This window comes from Macaca mulatta, chromosome 11, assembly GCF_049350105.2.
Source record: "Macaca mulatta isolate MMU2019108-1 chromosome 11, T2T-MMU8v2.0, whole genome shotgun sequence".
Classification (NCBI taxonomy): domain Eukaryota; kingdom Metazoa; phylum Chordata; class Mammalia; order Primates; family Cercopithecidae; genus Macaca; species Macaca mulatta.
Window position 1 is genome coordinate 123600898 of NC_133416.1, and position 19888 is coordinate 123620785.

The 19888-nt window shown below is 47.1% G+C and overlaps 1 long non-coding RNA gene across 1 annotated transcript in view; it reads right to left on the reverse strand.

Annotated features, from left to right (window-relative positions):
• Positions 1–19106, reverse strand: part of LOC144332713 (uncharacterized) — a 37196-nt gene extending 18090 nt beyond the window's left edge. Inside the window, exons 1-3 of the long non-coding RNA XR_013400720.1 lie at positions 19024–19106; positions 2400–2480; positions 1345–1548 (exon numbers count right to left, since the gene is read on the reverse strand). This is a non-coding gene — a long non-coding RNA (uncharacterized LOC144332713). The remainder of the gene's footprint in view (positions 1–1344; positions 1549–2399; positions 2481–19023) is intronic.
• Between the last annotated feature and the right edge of the window lie 782 nt (positions 19107–19888).

Below are 19888 nucleotides of genomic sequence, written 5' to 3' on the forward strand. Positions count from 1 at the left end.
ACCCCCTCACATCACCGGTCTTCCAGCTTTCATCATTTGCCCTCACTCACTTTAATTTTTTTCTTTTTTTTTTTTAAGAGACAGGGCCTGGTTTTGTAACCCAGGCTGGCGCAGTGGCCCAATCATGGCTCACTGCAGCCTTGACCTCCTGGGCTCAAGCAATTCTTCCACCTCAGCCTCCTGAGTAGCTGGGACTACAGGCATGTGCCATCACACCCAGCTAATTAAAAAAAAAAAAACAACAAAACTGTAGATCAGGCCGGGCGCGGTGGCTCAAGCCTGTAATCCCAGCACTTTGGGAGGCCGAGACGGGCGGATCACAAGGTCAGGAGATCGAGACCATCCTGGCTAACACGGCGAAACCCCGTCTCTACTAAAAACACAAAAAATTAGCCGGGCGAGGTGGCGGCGCCTGTGGTCCCAGCTACTCGGGAGGCTGAGGCAGGAGAATGGCGTGAACCCGGGAGGCAGAGCTTGCAGTGAGCTGAGATCTGGCCACTGCACTCCAGCCTGGGCGACAGAGCAAGACTCCATCTCAAAAAAAAAAAAACAAAAAACAAAAAACAAACTGTAGATCAGGCGCAGTGGCTCACGCCTATAATCCCAGCACTTTGGGTGGATGAGGTGAGCAGATTACCTGAGTTCAGGAGTTCGAGACCAGCCTGGCCAACATGGTGAAACGCTGTCTCTACTAAAAATCCAAAAATTAGCCAGGCGTGGTGGTGGGTGCCTATAGTTCCAGCTACTCGGGAGGCTGAGGCACGAGAATCAGTTGAACCCGAGAGGCAGAGGTTGCAATAAGCCAAGATCACGCCACTGCACTCCAGCCTGGGAGACAGAGTGAGACTGTGTCTCAAAAAAAAAAAAAAAAAAAAAGATTGTAGAGATGAGGTCTCACTGTGTTGCCCAGGCTGATCTTGAATTCCTGGTCTCAAGTGATCCTTCTGCCTGGGCCTCCCAAAGCTCTGGGATTATAGGCATGAGCCACCACGCCCAGCCCCCAAGCTCATCTTTGAACACTTTTTTCTTATCCCTCCCTGTCTTCTCTAGTCTAAGTCTTTCATGGCCCCCAGTCCTTCCACTTCACTCGGTTGTGTCAGACCACCAGAAGGCAAAATGCCTTCCTTGATCATAGGCTGGTTGGAGCATTAAACAAGGTAAAGTACATGAGGGATCCAGCTCGGTGCCTGACCCAAGGTGGGTGCTTGGTCAATAACTCTTAGTATCCTGTCAATAGATGTCTTAAATAGCAATGCCAAGTATTTGCAGGCGTGTCATAATTCCCAGGAGTGCAGACTATCTACAGGTCAAATGTTGTTACCCAAAATGCGATGATCATCTTACCTTACCAAAATGGTTCATAATCAACTTAGTCATCCATTCATGCAACAGTGAGGGGGCTGGGTGCGGTGGCTCTTGACTGTCATCCCAGCAACTCAGGAGGCTGAGGTGAGACCAGAGGATCATTTGAGACCAGAAGTTGGAGGTTGCAGTGAGCTGTGATGGTGCCATTGCACTCCAGCTGAGTGACCAAGGAAAAGCCTGACTCTAAAAATAAATATGTAAAATAAAATAAAATAAAGTTAAAAACATAAATCACAGCAAGGAGCTTGTGTATCACATTAAGTAATTTGGACACTTCTATAGGCATTGGAGGCATTGATGTCTTACAGTAATTTACAGAAATAGACTTACTGAAACCATGTAACTGAACATCTACTGAGCTCCAAGCACCGTTCTAGACAGTGGGGATTAAGCAGGCAACAAGAGTAACATGGTTCCTGTCCTTAGGGAGCTTAATAAAATTTAGAGGGGGAGGCTGGGCATGGTGGCCTATAATCCCAGCACTTTGGGAGGCCAAGACAGGCAGATCACCTGAGGTCAGGAGTTGAAGACCAGCCTGGCCAACATGGTGAAACCCTGTTGCTACTGAAAATACAAAAATTAGCCAGGCGTGCTGGTGGGTACCTGTAATCCCAGCTACTCTGGAGGCTGAGGCAGGAGAATCGTTTGAACCTGAGAGGTGGAGGTTGCAGTGAGCAGAGATCGCGCCACTGCACTCCAGCCTGGGTGACAGAGTGTGACTGCATCACACACTCACACACACAAAACGGTTTAGAAGGGGAGCCAGGCCCAAGATGCAGGGAACTTGCAGGAAAAATGAATCAGTCCAGGCAAAAGGTAAGCTCCTGGTTTCCTGGAGCGACAGCTTGAGCTCCCCAGCAGGATGAATGGGAGTGGCCCAGATGCTGAGAGGAGTTCGGGCCTCCATATCCCAGTACAAGGGAATACCACAAAATGTTCCTGGCAGTGTTTTGAACGTGTTGTTATACCAGAAGCTTGTTCTTAAACATAATTTAAAAGGCTTGCTGGGCTCCCGACTTTTTTCATAAACCCACCGTGTCTACCTCGTGGAGGTTTTGAGTCTTGGCTGCGTGGAATGTGGATTCAATGAAGCACCTGTGCTTCAGGTTCTACATCTGAAAAATGGAGACAATAAAGACAACTCCACAGGGGTGTTAACAGAATAAAACGAAACAACATACTGAAAGCATTTGGAGGCAGTAAAAGCTGGATATTTTCATGTGTGTTTCTCCTTGCCAAGTTGCCACCTCCCGCCTACTCCTCACCCACAGGCAAAAGGAGGTGAGATAGACGGCACATAGTCCCTAAAAAAAGAAAGTTCTTTGTTTCATCTATAGCACCACTGACTTATTAATTAATATCTTTGGAGAAGAAGCTGATGCCTGCCTTTTAGCTGTTTTGACCATTGTATAGACCTTGTTAGTTAGTTACCTAATATTCATTCCCTCATTTGACTTTGCTAACAGAATGCAATTTTGCTTGGAGTAGCAATGTGCCAGCCTCGGAGGTTGGGTCAAGATGAATTTAAGCAACCTGGCCATGTGACCCAGTTTTGGCCAATGAGATCTATGCAGAAAGCTTCTGCTTTTTTGACAAATGAGTTCACAGCTGGCGTTGTCTCTGCCACCCTCTTACTGCCTTGAGTTGGGAAGGTGGAGCTGTGGCAGCCACTGTGTGATCATGAGCAAATGGTGAAATCTGAGACAGTGGTCCTGATGTGACTGGGCCACTCAACCAATACCATGATTTCTGTTTCGAGAGAAGATAGATCCTTAGCTGTTTAGCCACTGTAATGGTTTTGGTTATAGATAGTCAAATGTAATCCTGACTGGTTGAGCAGGGTTGATCACAGATCGTTCAGAGCTATGAGCACCAAACAAGGCATCAAGTCGTGGGTATCTGGAGTCTAGAGTCAGGTTACCAGGCAGGCTCAGGAACTTAGAACCCAAGTCCCCGCAGTGAGGCAAGGACTGGAATACAGGGGTGCTGAGCCCCATTGCTCAGCCAGAAACATGGTAGATGAGTTTGGAGGAGGAGGAGGAAGTGCCTCCATCTAACCTGATAGGCTGGGGCATGTTGGGGACAGAGGCATGGGTCTCCAGCGGGACAAGAAGGGCTCAAACTCCCTGACACCTGACTGGATCTGGGGTTTTCACTCCACTGCATGTCCTGCCCACTTTTTTCCTCGACAGATCTAGTGTCTTGTTCCTCTGATTCTTTCTCATGAGGCCTTATTTTTACAACCTCCCTTGGTCCACTTGCGGCTCAGAGTAAGGTAGACAGCTGATAGGGCACCAAGTTTAAAACTCCAAGGGGCTGTAGCCCCTTCTCCCTGGCCACCCTCTCCGTGCATAAACATTTGCTGAGCGGGTGACTGAATGCATGAACGAGCATATCCTGCAGATTCCACCCTCTCACTATCTGTGCTAATCCATAATAATTTCTATTTGACTTTGGAATGCATGATGTAATTTGAATTCTGCAAATTTACCTTCCTAATTATGTTCTTCTTTGACTAACACAGAACTTAATTTGCACAGATTGAGTGATGGTGGGGGGAGGTTTGCTAGGTGTTGGGATCATTAGGTGGCTAATCCATACATTGGCAGTCAAGAGTTGTCTATATTGGGAAGGTCAACTAGACTGATACTTGAAGCAGGGGTGGCGCGTGTGTGTATGTGTGGGCCTGGCATCTTGCTTCTGCATTAGCCAATCTGTGAAAACTGAGTCCCATAAAAACCCTGCCTGCCAGTTTGGTCTTGGCTTAGGCTCTCTGGTCTATCCTGCCACTGTTCTGAGAGTGACATGGTAGCCCATGGTTTCAAAGGCCCAGCATTGAATTAGATTTACACCTGGCCTTGCTCAGACTTCAGGACCTCAATGCTAGCAGCTAGGTTCCCAGGTGAGTATCCTGGGTACAGGGATACTGCATTTTCCCTCCACTTGCCCAGTGCATAAAAGGATGAATGAATGGTTGGATGGATGGATGACTGGATGGGTGGATGGATGGGTGGATGAACTCTTTATATAACAGGTTCCCAGTCTCAAATCTCAGTTCTTTAGAAATGATTGCTGTTTATTGACTCCTCTACTGTCCACCCACCTGGATCTTCACTGACTGAACCTTCTGTTGGGGCTGGGTCTGAAGTTCAACAGGACCTTGATTAATGGGCTCTACTTTGCCCTGGAAAGGATCCCAAGCTCCCAATCTGGTTGGAGATTTTTGGCCCTACGTGCTAGGGCCTGGGATGGCTGGTTCCTGGTCTTGTTCTAATGTTTAGATGTCGATGGGGCCTGGCCTGACCACGTGCCTTTAAGCTGGCAGGTCTCACCCCAGCTGCACAGTCAGCATTCAGTACAAATGAACCACTGGAACTCAACTCATTCATAGTCTTTGTCCTGAACCATTCGCTTTGATGTAGCTAGCTTGGCTTTTGTTCCTACTGTCTTCTAGGTATCTTGGCTCCCACCCCTATATTAACCGTCAGACTGATTTATGATTCCACGCCATTGGCTGTGATCTCATGGTTCCCTCCTGGACAATGGGTCACAACTCACTTCCTAACGCACAATCGTGTCACTGGGCTCTGCCTTTGCTCCTCGATGATGGTTCACTCCAATTTCTCTGAGTACATCACCCATATCTGCTTTTGATTAACATTGGCCAAATCCAGGACCCTATATCCACGGCATCTTCTAGCCTTCTCTCTCCTGGGTCTATCTGGCCTCAGGAAATAGAGCAGGATGTTCATACCGATGAATTGACTTGGAACCTTAACACCAGGTTCCCCTGATCTCTCTTGGCAACTGTTATTCATCAAACATTGATTAAATACTGACTACATGTCCAGCACTGTGCTGGGCACTAGGGATTTAATGGTGACCTGAACATAAGCAGTCATTACACTGAACCCCATTGGAGAGGCGCACATGTAAACAGCAAGTGCAATGTAGCAAGTTAAAGCCAGAACAGAAGTACCCGAGCTCTATGAACCAGCACAGCAGCTCCCAGCAAGGCAGAGTCAGAAACGGAATAAGGAAGATAAAATTGATGCCAGATACCAAATGGTTTCCGACTAGAAAGCCTAGGGAATTGTCACTGAGTTTCCTCTTGGGAAACCAGACCCACTTCCTCCTCTGGGTGGGGGGTCGGGGGTTGGCGGGGGGCTGTGGGGGAAGAGGCACTGATAGCCCAGGTCTTCCCCTGTCTTTACCAACCATAAGTGCCACATGAGCTGAGCTGATAATGAACTATGGACGGCCAGCCAGGCACTCTCCGCAGCTACCTGGGCACAGAGGAAGACCGTACCAAGCCTTACCATCTGAAAGAAGAAGGATTGCTCCAAAATGAATGTGCTGTTCCTACCCCACAAGAGAGTTGGAGGAATTGCTGAACACACCATGACTGCAAAGTCTGGCCCGAGATAATGTGGAAAGGACTTTTGAAGAACTCCCTGATTCTAAGAAAAAATTAGAAGGAAGCCGTCATCTCCGTGAGATAAGGTGAAAAATCAAGACACAAATAGCTAAGAAGTCCTGGAGCAAGGCAGCGTCAGAATCAAGAGGAAAGTGGATGACACAAATTAACATGAAGGTTCGTTCCCTTCTCCTCCCCCGTCACTGCTCACAGCTCACACTCAGGGCATGACACCCAGAAAAATGACCTCACCCGTTTGAACTGTGGGAGAAGAGAAAATCTAAAAGATTTTGTCATTCTGTCCAAATGATAGAATTTATTTGTTCAAAGATATTACATATACTTAAACAAAATTTTTTTTTAAGAATTTATTTGGGCAGGTTTGATGGCTCACGCCTGCAATTCCAGCACTTTGGGAGGCTGACGCAGGCGGATCACCTGACGTCAAAAGTTTGAGACCAGCCTGGACAACATGGTGAAACCCCGTCTCTAATAAAAATACAAAATTCGCTGGGTGTGGTGGCAGGTGCCTATAATACCAGCTACTTGGGAGACTGAGGCAGGAGAATCTCTTGAACCCAGGAGGCAGAGGTTGCAGTGAACCAAGATGGTACCATTGCACTCTAGCCTGGGTGACAGAATGAGACTCCATCTCAAAATAAAAAAAATTTATTTGGAAAGAATTAGTTAATTACCAAGTATAATAGCAAAGGAAGTAGTGTCAGAAAGTGGTGGAGGGGTCTATTTTAATGAATAGATGAGGCTTACTGGAGAAGAGAACATAATTGTTTTATGAAAATTATGCCTAATGTCCTCAAGAAAGTGCTTTTCCTTCCTCTTCCTGTCTGGATGGGCTCCCCTGTACCACATACTCGCTTTCTGGAGGTGGCATTCCCTCGGAACGCAAGCTGGGCAGGGCACAAGGCAAGAGATGGGCTTATCAATCAAGGAAGGTCCAAGGCTGCTTACAGTGGCTCACTCGTGTAGTCCTAGCACCTTGGGAGGCCAAGGAGGGCCGATCACTTGAGCTAAGGAGTTTAAGACCAGCCTGGCAACATGGCGAGACCCCGTCTCTACAAAAAATACAAAAATTAGCTGGACATGGTGTCACGTGCCTTTAGTTCCAACTGTTCGGGAGGCTGATGTGGGAGGATTGATTGAGCCCAGGGGGTGGAGCCTGCAGTGAGTTGTGATTGAGCCACTGCACTCCAGCCTGGGCAACAGAATGAGACTCTGTCTCCAAATAAATAAATAAAAGAAGGTCCAAAAATACGATCTTAATGATACTTGGTATGTTGTTTATTTCTTTGTCAAAACCTTTTGTGTTAGCCATCGTTCTCCTAGAAACAGAGACTAAAAAGAAATTTAAAGCAGAAAGGATTTATTAGAAGAAAGGTCTGTGGGAGAAGCAGGGAGGGAGACAGAGAAAGTGAGGAGGGCCACACAATCCCAAATGAAGGGGAGAGGAAAGGAAGTTGGGTGGGGGCCTGGAGCAGTGGCTCACACCTGTAATCCCAGCAATTTGGGAGGCCGAGGTGAGTGGATCACTTGAGGCCAGGAGTTCGAGACCAGCCCGGCCAACACGGAGAAACCCCCATTTCTAATAAAAATACAAAAATCAGCCAGGTGTGGTGGCGCAGGTCTGTCATCCCAGCTACTTGGGAGGCTGAGGCAGGAGAATTACTTGAACCTCCGAGACAGAGGTTACAATGAGCTGAGATCATGCCGCTGCACTCCAGCCTGGATGTCAGAGTGAGACCGTCTAGAAGGAAGGAAGGAAGGAAGGAAGGAAGGAAGGAAGGAAGGAAGGAAGGAAGGAAGGAAGGAAGGAAGGACGGAAGGAAGGAAGGAAGGAAAGGAAGGAAGGAAGGAAGGAAGGAAGGAAGGAAGGAAAGGAGAGAGGAAGGAAGGAAGGAAGGAAGGAAGGAAGGAAGGAAAGGAAGGAAGGAGGGAAAGGAAGGAAGGAAGGAAGGAAAGAAGGAAAGAAGGAAGGAAGGAAGGGAAGGACAAGTTGGGTGGGATCTAGTTTATGATGGGTAAACAAAAAATTTTTTTAAAAAGAAGAAATTTGGATGGGAGTGTCCTGGCCTCCCATGCAGTCTAAGGAAGGTTTGGGAAGGCTCTTGGAGAATTCTCAAGCTCAAGTCATCATCGGAGGAGCCCTGCACCTCCCATGAACAGGCTGCCTTAGTGTCTCTGAGGTGTTCAGTTGATGGCTGAGAGCTGCAAAATTGGGATGGCAAAGCCAGCGTCTGGGGCCCTTGGTCTATTATAGGCTGTATTACTCAGGGTTCTCCAGAGAAACAGAACCGATAGGGAATGTGTAGACATAGAGAAAGATATTTATTATGGGGGATTGGCTCACACAATGATGAAGACTGAGAAGTCCCACAGTCTGCCATCTGCAAGCTGAAGACCCAGGAAAACAGGTGGTATAGTTCCAGTCCAACGAAGCCCGGAGGCCTGAGAACCAGGGAAACCAATGGCATAGGTCCCAGTCTGAATCCTAAGTCCCCCAAACCAGGAGTGCTGATGCCTGAGGGCAAGAGATGATGCTCCAGCCCAAGCAGAGACAGCGAATTCACGCTTCCTAAACCTTTTTGTTCCATTTGGGCTCTCAATGGATGGCATGATGCTCACCTGAATTGGTGAAGGCAAACATTATTCAGATTCAAATGCTAATCTCTTCTGGAAATACCCTCATGGACATACCTAGAAATAATGTTTTACCAGCCATCTGGGCATCCCTTAACCTAGTCCAGTAGACACATAAAATTAATCATCACACATGGAAGTCTGATCACTCCACATCTCTTCATAGTGATGGTGGCTCCAGTTTCCAGTCCAAATAAGTGTACGTGTTAGGAGGTTTCTGCACAGCTTTTGGGTGTGGTAGGCAATCGAAGAGATCAAGTTTGCATGCTGGAATATTTCAGTTGCTGAGATATTTCAATGGTTTGTGAAGACCATGGGGAAATAAACATTTAAAATTAAAAGTGACTTGGAAAATCAAGGCAGAGTTTCTCAGCAGTAGTCCCCTGTTGACAGAAATATTTGGGACACTTGTTACAATTTCTTTATTTCTGCCCAGACTTATTTAATCAAACCTTGGAGGTGAGAACCAGAGCTCTAATACACACCAATGCTATATTTATAGTTAGCATCAAAGTAAAGGGAAGTTTGAGGTGATTTACACCAAATCCAAACTCAATGATATCCGAGTAAGTGAAATTTGACTCTATTTTAATATTGCAATCTCCCTACATTTTTCTTGCCACTGATAGCTACATCTACCCTTTTGCTTTAAATTCCTTCTATTTTCCAATCCCTTCTGTCAGACACCGAAAAAAAAAGTGGTTACAATATTCTTAGAAAACTGTGCTTCACAGAAAGCAGCGAGGTTACTCAATTGTTTCTCCTCTGTTAATTTGAGAATCTTAAATTATGCATGTTATTTTGCACACATTTGCATGTTCAATTCACATGCCTGAGTTATTCGTCTACAAGATAAAACCAAGCATAGTAATTCAAGTAACCTGTGTCTGATTTCTCTTCACCCAAATTTCAGGGCTAATCGAGTTGCAGTTAAAGAATGGATAATTAAATCACTTGGGAAGCGCAGGGGAGTGCTGGTGGATAGGAAAGATGGGGTTACAGAGCCAACTCCTGCCTCCATCCCGTCTGGATTGCCAATTCTTTCTCCTTCCATGCCCTGCTGGATTTCATAACCTCCATGAGGCCCCTTTCCCAGAACGGACTCACTGTCCTGGTTACAACCCTTAAATGTAGCTGGGCAGGAAGGCCAGGAGTGGAGTTTGTCCTCTGCCTGGGGTGGATAACCTTGAACATAAAGAAACCACCACAATACAAATGGCCCTGAAATCTGAACCAATGCCACCGCAATATGCAGATGAGAAAGTCAGAACCATTCATCCATTGGCTGACTGCCGGCCTGACGTCACAATGGCCCAGCCCAGCGTGGCCAGAAGTGCTGTGGGCAAGTTTCTGGACAAGTTGAAAGGCTTGTGTGTGTGGGTGCGTGGGGTGTGTGTGTGTGGTGGCGGGGGAGGGGTCTTTTTTTTTTTTTTTTTTAAATCAGCTGGTGCTGGTTTCCTGCATTTCCTGTGTTAGAGGGGGGAAAAAGGTGTTTTTGTACAGCAAGAACTGATGAACTCAGGGCTGAAGGGCATTTTGTTCTCTGTGGCAGCTCTATCCCTTTCCTTAGAGGAGATCTATGTTAGAAACAAAAATGTCATAGGGGAAGGCTGTGAATTCTAAATGAACTGTGGGGACCTCACGAACCTCTTCAGCTTAGTGGTTTCCAGGAAGCCCCAGGCTGAGCCAAACTTTGTGACTTAGCTGGTGTGAGTCTTTGGCTGTGATCTTGACCACAAACGTCAAGATATGCAGGCATGGGAGGCTGGGGGCCTTTTTTATTTTTCTCTACTTCACTTTGCCAGGTTCAAGGCAAAGACAGAATCCAGTCCTCTGATTTGTGAACTTCTGACGATCCCTCGCCCTCAATGTGCTGGTGGTAGGAAAATGTCCTCTTTTCTTTTCTCTTTTCTTTTCTTTTTTTCTTTCTCTTTCTCTCTTTCTTTTTCTTTCTCCCTCCCTGCCTTCCCTCCCTCCCTCCTTTTCTTTCTTTCTTTCTCTCTCTCCCTTCCTTCCTTCCTTCCTTCCTTCCTTCCTTCCTTCCTTCCTTCCTTCCTTCCTTCCTTCCTTCCTTCCTTCCTTCCTCCCTCCCTCCCTCCCTCCCTCCCTCCCTCCTCCCTCCCTCCTCCCTCCTCCCTTCCTTCCTTCCTTCTTTCTTTTTTTTTTCTTGGCGTCTCGCTCTGTCGCCCAAGCTGGAGTGCAGTGGCCGGATCTCTGCTCACTGCAAGCTCCACCTCCCGGGTTCACGCCCTTCTCCTGCCTCAGCCTCCCGAGTAGCTCGACTACAGGCGCCCGCCACCACGCCTGGCTAATTTTTTTTTTTTTTCGTATTTTTGAAGACACGGGGTTTTACCGTGTTAGGCAGGTGGTGTCAATCTCCTGGCCTCGTGATCTGCCCACCTCGGCCTCCCAAAGTGCTGGGATTACAGGCGTGAGCCACCGCGCCCAGTCTTTTCTTTATCTCTCGCTCTCCCTCTCCCTCCCTCCCTCCCTCTCTTCCTTCCTTCCTTCCTTCCTTCCTTTCTTTTTTCTCCTGACAGAGTCTTGCTTTATCACCCAGGCTGGAGTGCAGTGGCACAATCTCAGCTCACTGCAACCTCCACCTCCCAGGTTCAAGCCATTCTCCTGCCTCAGTCTTCCAAGTAGCTGGAATTACAGGTACCCACCATCATGCCTGGCTAATTTTTGTATTTTTAGTAGAGATGGGATTTCACTATGTTGGCCAGGCTGGTCTCAAACTCCTGACCTCAGGTGATCCACCCACCTTGGCCTCCCAGAGTGCTGGGATTACAGGTGTGAGCCATCGCACCCTACCTAGAGAGAGATAGATTTCTTATGATGTTATTTGAGCACCTGGATCCAGCTGGACCTGAAACTACAACTCCTGCACATTTTTGTTAATGGAGCCAATACATTTACATTTTGATGTAAATTGGATTGAGCTGAATTTCTGTAAAGTCAGTAAAAGAGTTCTCGCTCATACCTCCAACTTCCCCTGGGCCCCTCACTGTGTGGTTTCTTACTAGTTTCTTCTGCTTCTGTCATAGTTGGTGGGGGAGGGAAAGAGTCTATGTGATGGCATGTGGGTGATAGATAGGGGAGTTGAGTCATGGTGGAGTACAGCCCAGGGATCAACCTAAGGAGACTGGGGTCAGATAGGACTGGGCAACGAATATCCTCTTTTGAGCCTCAGTGCTCCCATCTGTAACATGGGAAGAGAGACAGTCCTTCCCTCTTGGGGTTGTCTGCAGGTGGGATGTAGTGTCTGGGGCATAATAAGTGCTCAAGAAAAGTGGCTAGTAGATAGTCCTAGATGGGGTCTTCTCCAGGCCTCCGGTGCAATGTAGGGACAATGGAGGGGAAGGGAAGGTTTTTAAAACCTTCCCTGGGGTTTGTAACCAACAACTCTGGGCCTCTGTTGTCACTGCCAACCACAAGCACCTGCTGAGCAAACGGCATGCACCTGTCACCCGTCACTCCGAGAAGGGGCTCCAATCCAGCCAGAGCAGGCAGCCTCTATTCTAGGCCAGATCCTGGCTGTGTGCAGCGTCTGTGAGCTCGCCCACCTGTTCTGAAACCCAGCTGGGCTCCAGTCTCTGCCTGTCCCACCTCCCACCCCCAGCTTCCTTCCTGGAGCAAACGTTGATCCGACGCTTTTCATGTCCCAGGACTGTGCTAGGAACCACAGGGATGCAAGGGCAGAAACCCAAGTTAGCGAGTTTCATACTTTGTGCCATGCTGTGTGCCCAGGGTAGGCATTGCATATGCTTGTCTCAGCCACACAAAGCCTGAGAGGTGTGCTAAACACACCCGTTTTATAGAGGCTCAGACTGAAAGCACTGCTTGGTGAAGGTGGTGGAGTTGATACAAACACTGTGTGTTTCTTTTCTTTTCTTTTTTCTTTTTCGAGACAAGGTCTTGCTCTGTTGCCCAGGGTGGAATGCAGTAGTGTGATCTAGGCTCACTGCAACCTCAAATTCCTGGGTTCAAGTGATTGTCCTGCCTCAGCCTCCTGAGTACCTGGAACTACAGGTATGTGGCACCACACTCGGTTGATTTTTAAATTTTTGGAGATGGGGTCTCATTAGGTTGCCCAGGCTGGTCTCAAACTCCAGGCCTCAAGCAATTATCCCACCTCTGCCTCCCAAAAAGCTAGGATTACAGGCGTGAGCCACCGTGCCTGGCCTTGTGTGTTTCTTCAAAGCCCATACTCTTTAATATGCTGCCTGTTACAATAAAGATTACATTGTGAAATGCTGTTACATTTAAAAACCTAGTGCGTAGCTGCCTGAGGTGACTCATGCCTGTAATCTCAGCTATTTGGGAGGTTGAGGTGGGAAGATTGCTTGAGCCCAGGAGTTCGAGGCTGCAATGAGCTATAATTGAGCCACTGCACTCCAACCTGGGTGACAGTTAGGCCTTGATTAAAAAAAAGCAAAAAAACAACATAGTGCCTAGTACATAGTAAATGCCAATAAATAGTAGATATAAATCGTACTTGGATTCTAGCTCTCACATAGCCACGGTATGTAGAGTAGGGAGTATGTAGATGTTAATACATCTACATGGTATATAGATACATTAACAACTGACTCAAAAACAGAAGGCAGGGCTGGGTGCGGTGGCTCACACCTGTAAGCCCAGCACTTTGGGATGCAGAGGCGGGCGAATCTTGAGGTCAGGAGATCGAGACCATCCTGGCTAACACGGTGAAACACTGTCTCTACTAAAAATACAAAAAATTAGCTGGGCGTGGTGGTGGGCACCTGTAGTCCCAGCTACTCGGGAGGCTGAGGCAGGAGAATGGCGTGAACCTGGGAGGCGGAACTTGCAGTGAGCTGAGATCGTGCCACTGCACTCCAGCCTGGGCGACAGAGCAAGACTCCGTCTCAAAAAAAAAAAAAAAACAAAAAAAAACAAACAGAAAGCAGAAAGCAGAGCTGTGCAATAGACATAGACTGTGTGAACCACATATGTAATGAAACATTTTCTAGCAGCCACATTAAAAAGAAACAGGTGAAATTAATTCTTACATTTTATTTAGCCCAATATTCCTCAAATATTATAATGCTAACATGTAATCAATATAAAACTATTATTATTATTATTATTATTATTATTATTATTGAGACAGGGTCTCATTTTGTCACCCAGGCTGGAGTGCAGTGGTGTAATCACAGCTCACTGCAGTCTTGACCTCCTGGGCGCAGTCCTCCCACATCAGCCTCCTGAGTAGCTGGGACTACAAGAATGTGTTACCATACTCAGCTAATTTCTGTGTCTTTTGTAGAGACAGGATTTTGCCATGTTGCCCAGGCTGGTCTCGAACTCCAGGGCTTAAGTGAGCTGCCTGCCTCGGCCTCCCAAAGTGCTGAGAATACAGGTATGAGTCACCACACTTTGCATTAAAACAAATTTTTTCTGCTTTTTTGTTTTGTTCGTTTGTTTGTTTTTGTTTTTTTGAGACAGAGAGTCTCACTCTGTTGTCCAGGCTGGAGTGCCATGACCTTGATCTTGGCTCACTGCAACCTCTACCTCCCGAGTTCAAGTGATTCTCCTGCCTCAGCCTCCTGAGTAGCTGGGATTACAGGCGTGTGCCACCACACCTGGCTAATTTTTGTATTTTTAGTAGAGACAGGGTTTCACCATGTTGTCCAGGCTGGTCTCGAACTCCTGACCTCAAGTGATCTGCCTGCCTCAGCCTCCCAAAGTGCTGGGATTACAGGCGTGAGCCGCTGTGTCTGGCCAAAAAAAAAAGTATTATTACTATTTTATTTATTTATTTTTGAGACAGAATTTCACCTTGTTGCCCAAGCTGGAGTGCAATGGTGTGATCTCTGCTCACTGCAATCTCCGCCTCCCGGGTTCAAGCGATTCTCCTGTCTCAGGCTCCAGAGTAGCTGGGATTACAGGCACGCGCCACCACACTTGGTTAATTTTTGTATTTTTAGTAGAGATGGAGTTTCATCATATTGGTCAGGCTGGTCTTGAACTCTTGACCTCAGGTGATCCTCCCGCCTTGGCCTCCTAAAGTGCTGGGATTACAGGCGTGAGCCACTGCGCCCAGTCAAAAAAAATTATTTATAAGACATTTTACATTCTTTTTTTTTCGGACGAAGTCTTTGAAATCTCTATGTAATATAGAGCATCCCAATTCAGGTGCTAAATTTTTATCAGAAATACTTAACCTGTATTTAGATCTCATAAAATTTATGGTTGAATAAATTCAAGTGTAATTTGCATACCCAAGGTGCTCCAAGCAAAGTTTTCCAATAATTGAATGCAGTATTAGTTTTATAGCTTAAATATAAAGGTAAATAAAATTAAAAATTCAGTTACACAGTCCCACTTGCCACATTTCAGTGCCCAATAGCCATATTTGGCCATGGTGTTAAGCAGGGTGGTAGAAAGGACGCCTGTGAGGTAGAGGTTTCCAGGTGCGACTTCAGGGGTTGATATTTAGTGGGGAGAAAATACATGTCAAAACACATGGACAAAAAGAGGCAAATTCTGCAGTTGCCTACCCAATATCTGTAACCCCTTTTCCTTAGCGACTCAATTTAGATTTTTGTTAGGAGTAGCAATAGACCAAATTAAAAAAAAAAAAAAAAAAAAAAAAAAAGAGGCCGAGCGCAGTGGCTCACGCCTATAATCCCAGCACAGCCGAGGTGAGCAGATCATCTGAGGTCAGGAGTTCAAGACCAGCCTGGCTAACATGGTGAAAACCCATTTCTACTAAAAATACAAAAAATTAGGTGGGCATGGTGGTGCACGTCTGTAATCCCAGCTACTCAGGAGGCTGAGGCAGGAGAATTGCTTGAACCTGGGAGGCAGAGGTTGCAGTGAGCTGAGATCGCACCATTGCACTCCAGCTTGGGGCAACAAAAGCGAAACTCAAAAAAAAAAAAAAAAAAAGAAAGAAAGAAAAACCACATTTGTGAGCTTCCTTTACAGATAGTGTTCCTAAGCCATCTCTTACTAATAGTCACTGGGAAGGCTGGACACAGTGTCTCACGCCTGTAATCCCAGCACTTTGGGAAGACCAAGGGAGGACAGATGACTTGAGTTCAGGAGTTCGAGACCAGCCTGGCCAACATGGTAAAACCCCGTCTCTAGTAAAAATACAAAAATTAGCCAGGCGCGGTGGTGGGCTCCTGTAATCCCAGCTACTTGGGAGGCTGAGGCAGGAGAATTGCTTGAACCTGGAAGGTGGAGGTTGCAGTGAGTCAAGAGGGTGTCATTGCACTCAGCCTGGGCGACAGAGTGACACTCAAAAAAAAAAAAAAAAAAAACTAAGTGGGAAGTAGTTGGGTGGAGCTTCCAGGAAAGCACTTTAAAGAATGGGGCTGACTCACCTGAGATACCCTTTTGCCCTCCCTTCTTCCTCCTCCTTTGTGCCTGGAATGAAGACATGATGGCTCGAGTTACAGTAGTAATTGTGTGACCTTCATCACTGAAACCATGCTCTAAGGATACCAGAGCGGAAAGTCAGAATGAACATGGGATATTGATGACCTGGGGGACATGTCAACCTGGACTTCTTTTTTTTTTTTTTAAGGTTTCTTTTTTAAGAAAAGAAACCTTTACCTTGTTTAAACCACTGTTATTTCAGTTCCCTGTTACTAGAAGTTAAGCACAATTCCTAACTGATATGAAAGTGTGCAAGTGTCAAAAAAGAAGTGAATAGTTTGGTGTGACTGGTATTATATCTGATAAACCATCCTAGGAAAAGCATTTGTTTATTATTTGCTTATTGAATACTGCTTGCAGGGCTTGTAAAGTATAACGTATGTAATCAGCACCGCTTTCACATTTTATAGATAAGGAAACTGAGACAGAAGTTAAGCAACTCGGTCACGGTCCCAAAGCTAACAAGCAGCGAATGTGGCCGGGCGTGGTGGCTCACGCCTATAGTCCCAGCACTTTGGGAGGCTGAGGCAGGTGGATCACATGAGGTCAGGAGTTCGAGATCAGCCTGGCTAATATGGTAAAACCCCATCTTTACTAAAAATACAAAAATTAGCCGGGTATGATGGCACACAACCATGGTCCCAGCTACTCGGGAGGCTAAAGCAGGAGAATCACTTGAACCTGCAAGGCAGAGGCTGCAGTGAGCCGAGATCGTGCTACTGCACTCCAGCTTGGGCAACAGAGCGAGACTGTCTCAAAAACAAAACAAAACAAAAACAACAAAAAACCCAAGTAGTGAATGTGGGCTTCCAGTCCAGGCAGTTTGACCAAAGGGCCGCTGTCTTAAGTGGAAGTCGAGGAATTATGGCTGAATAATGTGAAGGAATTTGAACTGGGTTCAGACACGTGGACCTTGGCCTGGATGTCCCAATCTCACTTGCCTGGTGTCCTCAGGCCCCTGTGGGTTTCCAAACACCAATTTCAGCTCATCTACTTAGGTGTGCCACACCAGTGGTACACCAATGTGACGGCACCAATGTGACTGCAATTGTGTGTGTGCCATTGTGCGTCACACCAATGCGACCGAGCTCTAGACTGTGGGCCATTCTCCTGGGATTTGCCTCCACACCCCTTCCCCTTCATGATACGCTAACTGGCCTTGTCGAGGTGGCCTGTTGGCTGCACACTGTATTCTGCACATTGCTGGAACCGGTGCCAGCTCTCCTGCTTCCCCGCAAGCTGTTTGGTCCAGCAGGGAGCTTCCTCGTTTTTGCTCTAAGTGCAGTGGCTTTCCCGGGGGGCCCGCAGCAGAAAGGACTGGAGTCGGTCTTGTCTGAGCCATTGTTCAGTTGGTGGGCATCCATATGCCATGCTGGGCGTTCACAGCTGGCGTCTATTCTGATGGACCAGTGGCCATGCTGTGCTGGTTGTTAAAGAGTTGGAATATTACCCCAGCCTGAGTTATAAACTCTGTGTCTTAGCATTTATATGATCGTGGGCAATACACTTCACTTCTTAGTTTTAATGTACTCATCTATAAAATGGGAATATAACACATCCAGGGGTTACAAAGAGCAAAATCAGAGCATGTTTGCAAAGGACTTAGCAGTGCACCTAGCTCCCTGACTGTGCTTGGTAGCTGGTAGGAACTATTATTTTGCTAGTGACATCTTGTATCTCAAGTGTGGGCAGGTCAGAGCTCTTGCTTCCTAGATTGACTGTGAAGGGTGAGGAACAGCCTTGACATTGAAAAACCGCAGGCTATTGGCTCTAAACTTTGGTCTGGTATAATGGAAGGAACATCAGTCTTGGATGTAGGTATTCTGGGGTCTGGTTCTAACTTAGGCTGCTGATGTGGGACAGTCCCTTGGGAGCTGTGAGTGAGAGGACATGGGACAAAGTCCCATGGGGTCGAGTAGGCTGTGCAAATGGGAGAAACTGAGCAACCGGGGACTCGGGATTCAGATACTAGGAGAAGGCAGAGGTAGCGGGCATGGGACCTGCGGATGGGGAACATTCTCTTTTAGAGACGGGGTCTTGCTCTGTGGCCCGGGGTAGAGTGCAGTGGCACTATCACAGCTCACTGTAGCCTCAAGCTCCTAAGCTCAAGTGAAAGCCCAGCCAACTTTTTATTTTTAGTTTTCGTAGAGATGGGGTTTCACTATGTTGTCCAGGGTGGTCTTGAACTCCTGGGGTCAAGTGATCCTCCCACCTCAGCCTTCCAAAATACTGGGATTACAGGAGTGAGCCACTGAGCCCAGCCAAAGGGTCCTCTCTCTCTCTCTGTCTCTCTCCCTTTTTGAGATGGAGTCTTGCTCTGTCACCCAGGCTGGAGTGCAGTGGCACAATCTTGGCTCACTACAACCTCTGCTTCCCAGGCTCAAGCAATTCTCCTGCCTCAGCTTCCCCAGTAGCTGGGACCACAGATGTCTGCCCACCACACCCGGCTAATTTGGTATTACTAGTAGAGATGGGGTTTCACCATGTTGGCCAGGCTGGTCTCAAACTCCTGACCTCGTGATCCACCCACCTCAGCCTCCCAAAGTGCTGGGATTACAGGCATGAGTCACCACACCCGGCCCCCAACGGTCCTCTCTTAAAGGAGGACAGTTCTGGAAGCCTGGGGTGGCTCCTGACAACTTTGTGAAGGGGAGGGAAATAGAAATAAACATCTATTAAGTTCCTACTATGAGCCAAACTCTGTCTATGTATTATCTTAATTTTTATAAAAGAGTTCAAGAAAGGTTTTTTTTTTTGAGACAGAGTCTCGCTCTGTCACTAGGCTAGAGTATAGCAGCGCGATCTCGGCTCACTGCAATCTCCACGTCCCGGGGTCAAGCAATTCTGTCTCAGACTCCTGAGTAGCTGGGACTACAGGCACACACCACCATGCCCAGCTAATTTTTGTATTTTCAGTAGAGACAAGGTTTCACCATGTTGGCAAGGATGGTGTCGATCTCTTGACCTCGTGATCCACCCGCCTTGGCCTCCCAAAGTGCTGATTTTATCCCCATATTATAGAAGAGGAGATTGAGGCCTAGAGACAGAAGTGATTTGTGCAAGGGCCGCATTGCTGGGAGGCAGCAGAGGAGCCAGAATTCAAATGCCGGCCTGACTGTCCATGGAGTATCTTTTTAGTTTCTTGAAAAATACCAATGTTTGCCCCTCAGGGTTACCTCCTGCCTCTGTTGTGCCTCTGCCTGACGTTTCCTCTGCATCCTCCGAGTGCTTCCCAGGATGGCTTCTTCTTGCCCTGCTGGTCTCTGTTTAAACATTGACCTTTGAGGAGGCCTTCCCTGACCCCTCCTCCCCCCGCCGCACCTACCAGCGTAATTCTGGCTCTTTGAGTGGTTCACTGCGTCACAAGTCACAATCACTTATTAACTTTTTGTTTGCTTCTTTTATCTAGACAAGGGCTTTACTTTCAAGGAGCTCACATTCAAATGGAGCAGAAAGGCACTGAACCCAGAAACGAATAATTATCTAGGATGGTGGTAAGTGGTGAGAAGAAAATAAAACAAGGCAACAGGAGAGAAAGTGATGGAGGGAAGCAGAATGCAGACGGGATGATCAATGAAGGCTTCTCTAGGAGGTGATGTTTTTGATGAGATCTGACAATTGAGGAGAAAGTTGTCTGAAAATCCAGGGAAATGGCCGGGCATGGTAGGTCACTCTGTAATCCCAGCACTTTGGGAGGCTGGGACAGGCTGATCGCTTGAGGTCAGGAGTTTGAGACCAGCCTGGCCAACATGGTGAAACCCCATCTCTATTAAAAATACAAAAAATTAGCCGGGCGTGGTGGCAGGTGCCTGTAATCCCAGCTACTCGGGAGGCGGAGACAGGAGAATCGCTTAAACCTGGGAGGCAGAGGTTACAGTGAGCTGAGATCTCACCACTGCACTCCAGCCTGGGCAACAAGAGTGAAACTGCATCTCAAAAAAAAAAAGAAAAGAAAATTCAGAGAAAAGGTATTCCAGGCAGATGGAACAGCCTGTGGAAAGGCCCTGGGGTACAAATGAGTTTTGTGTGTTCAAGAGACAG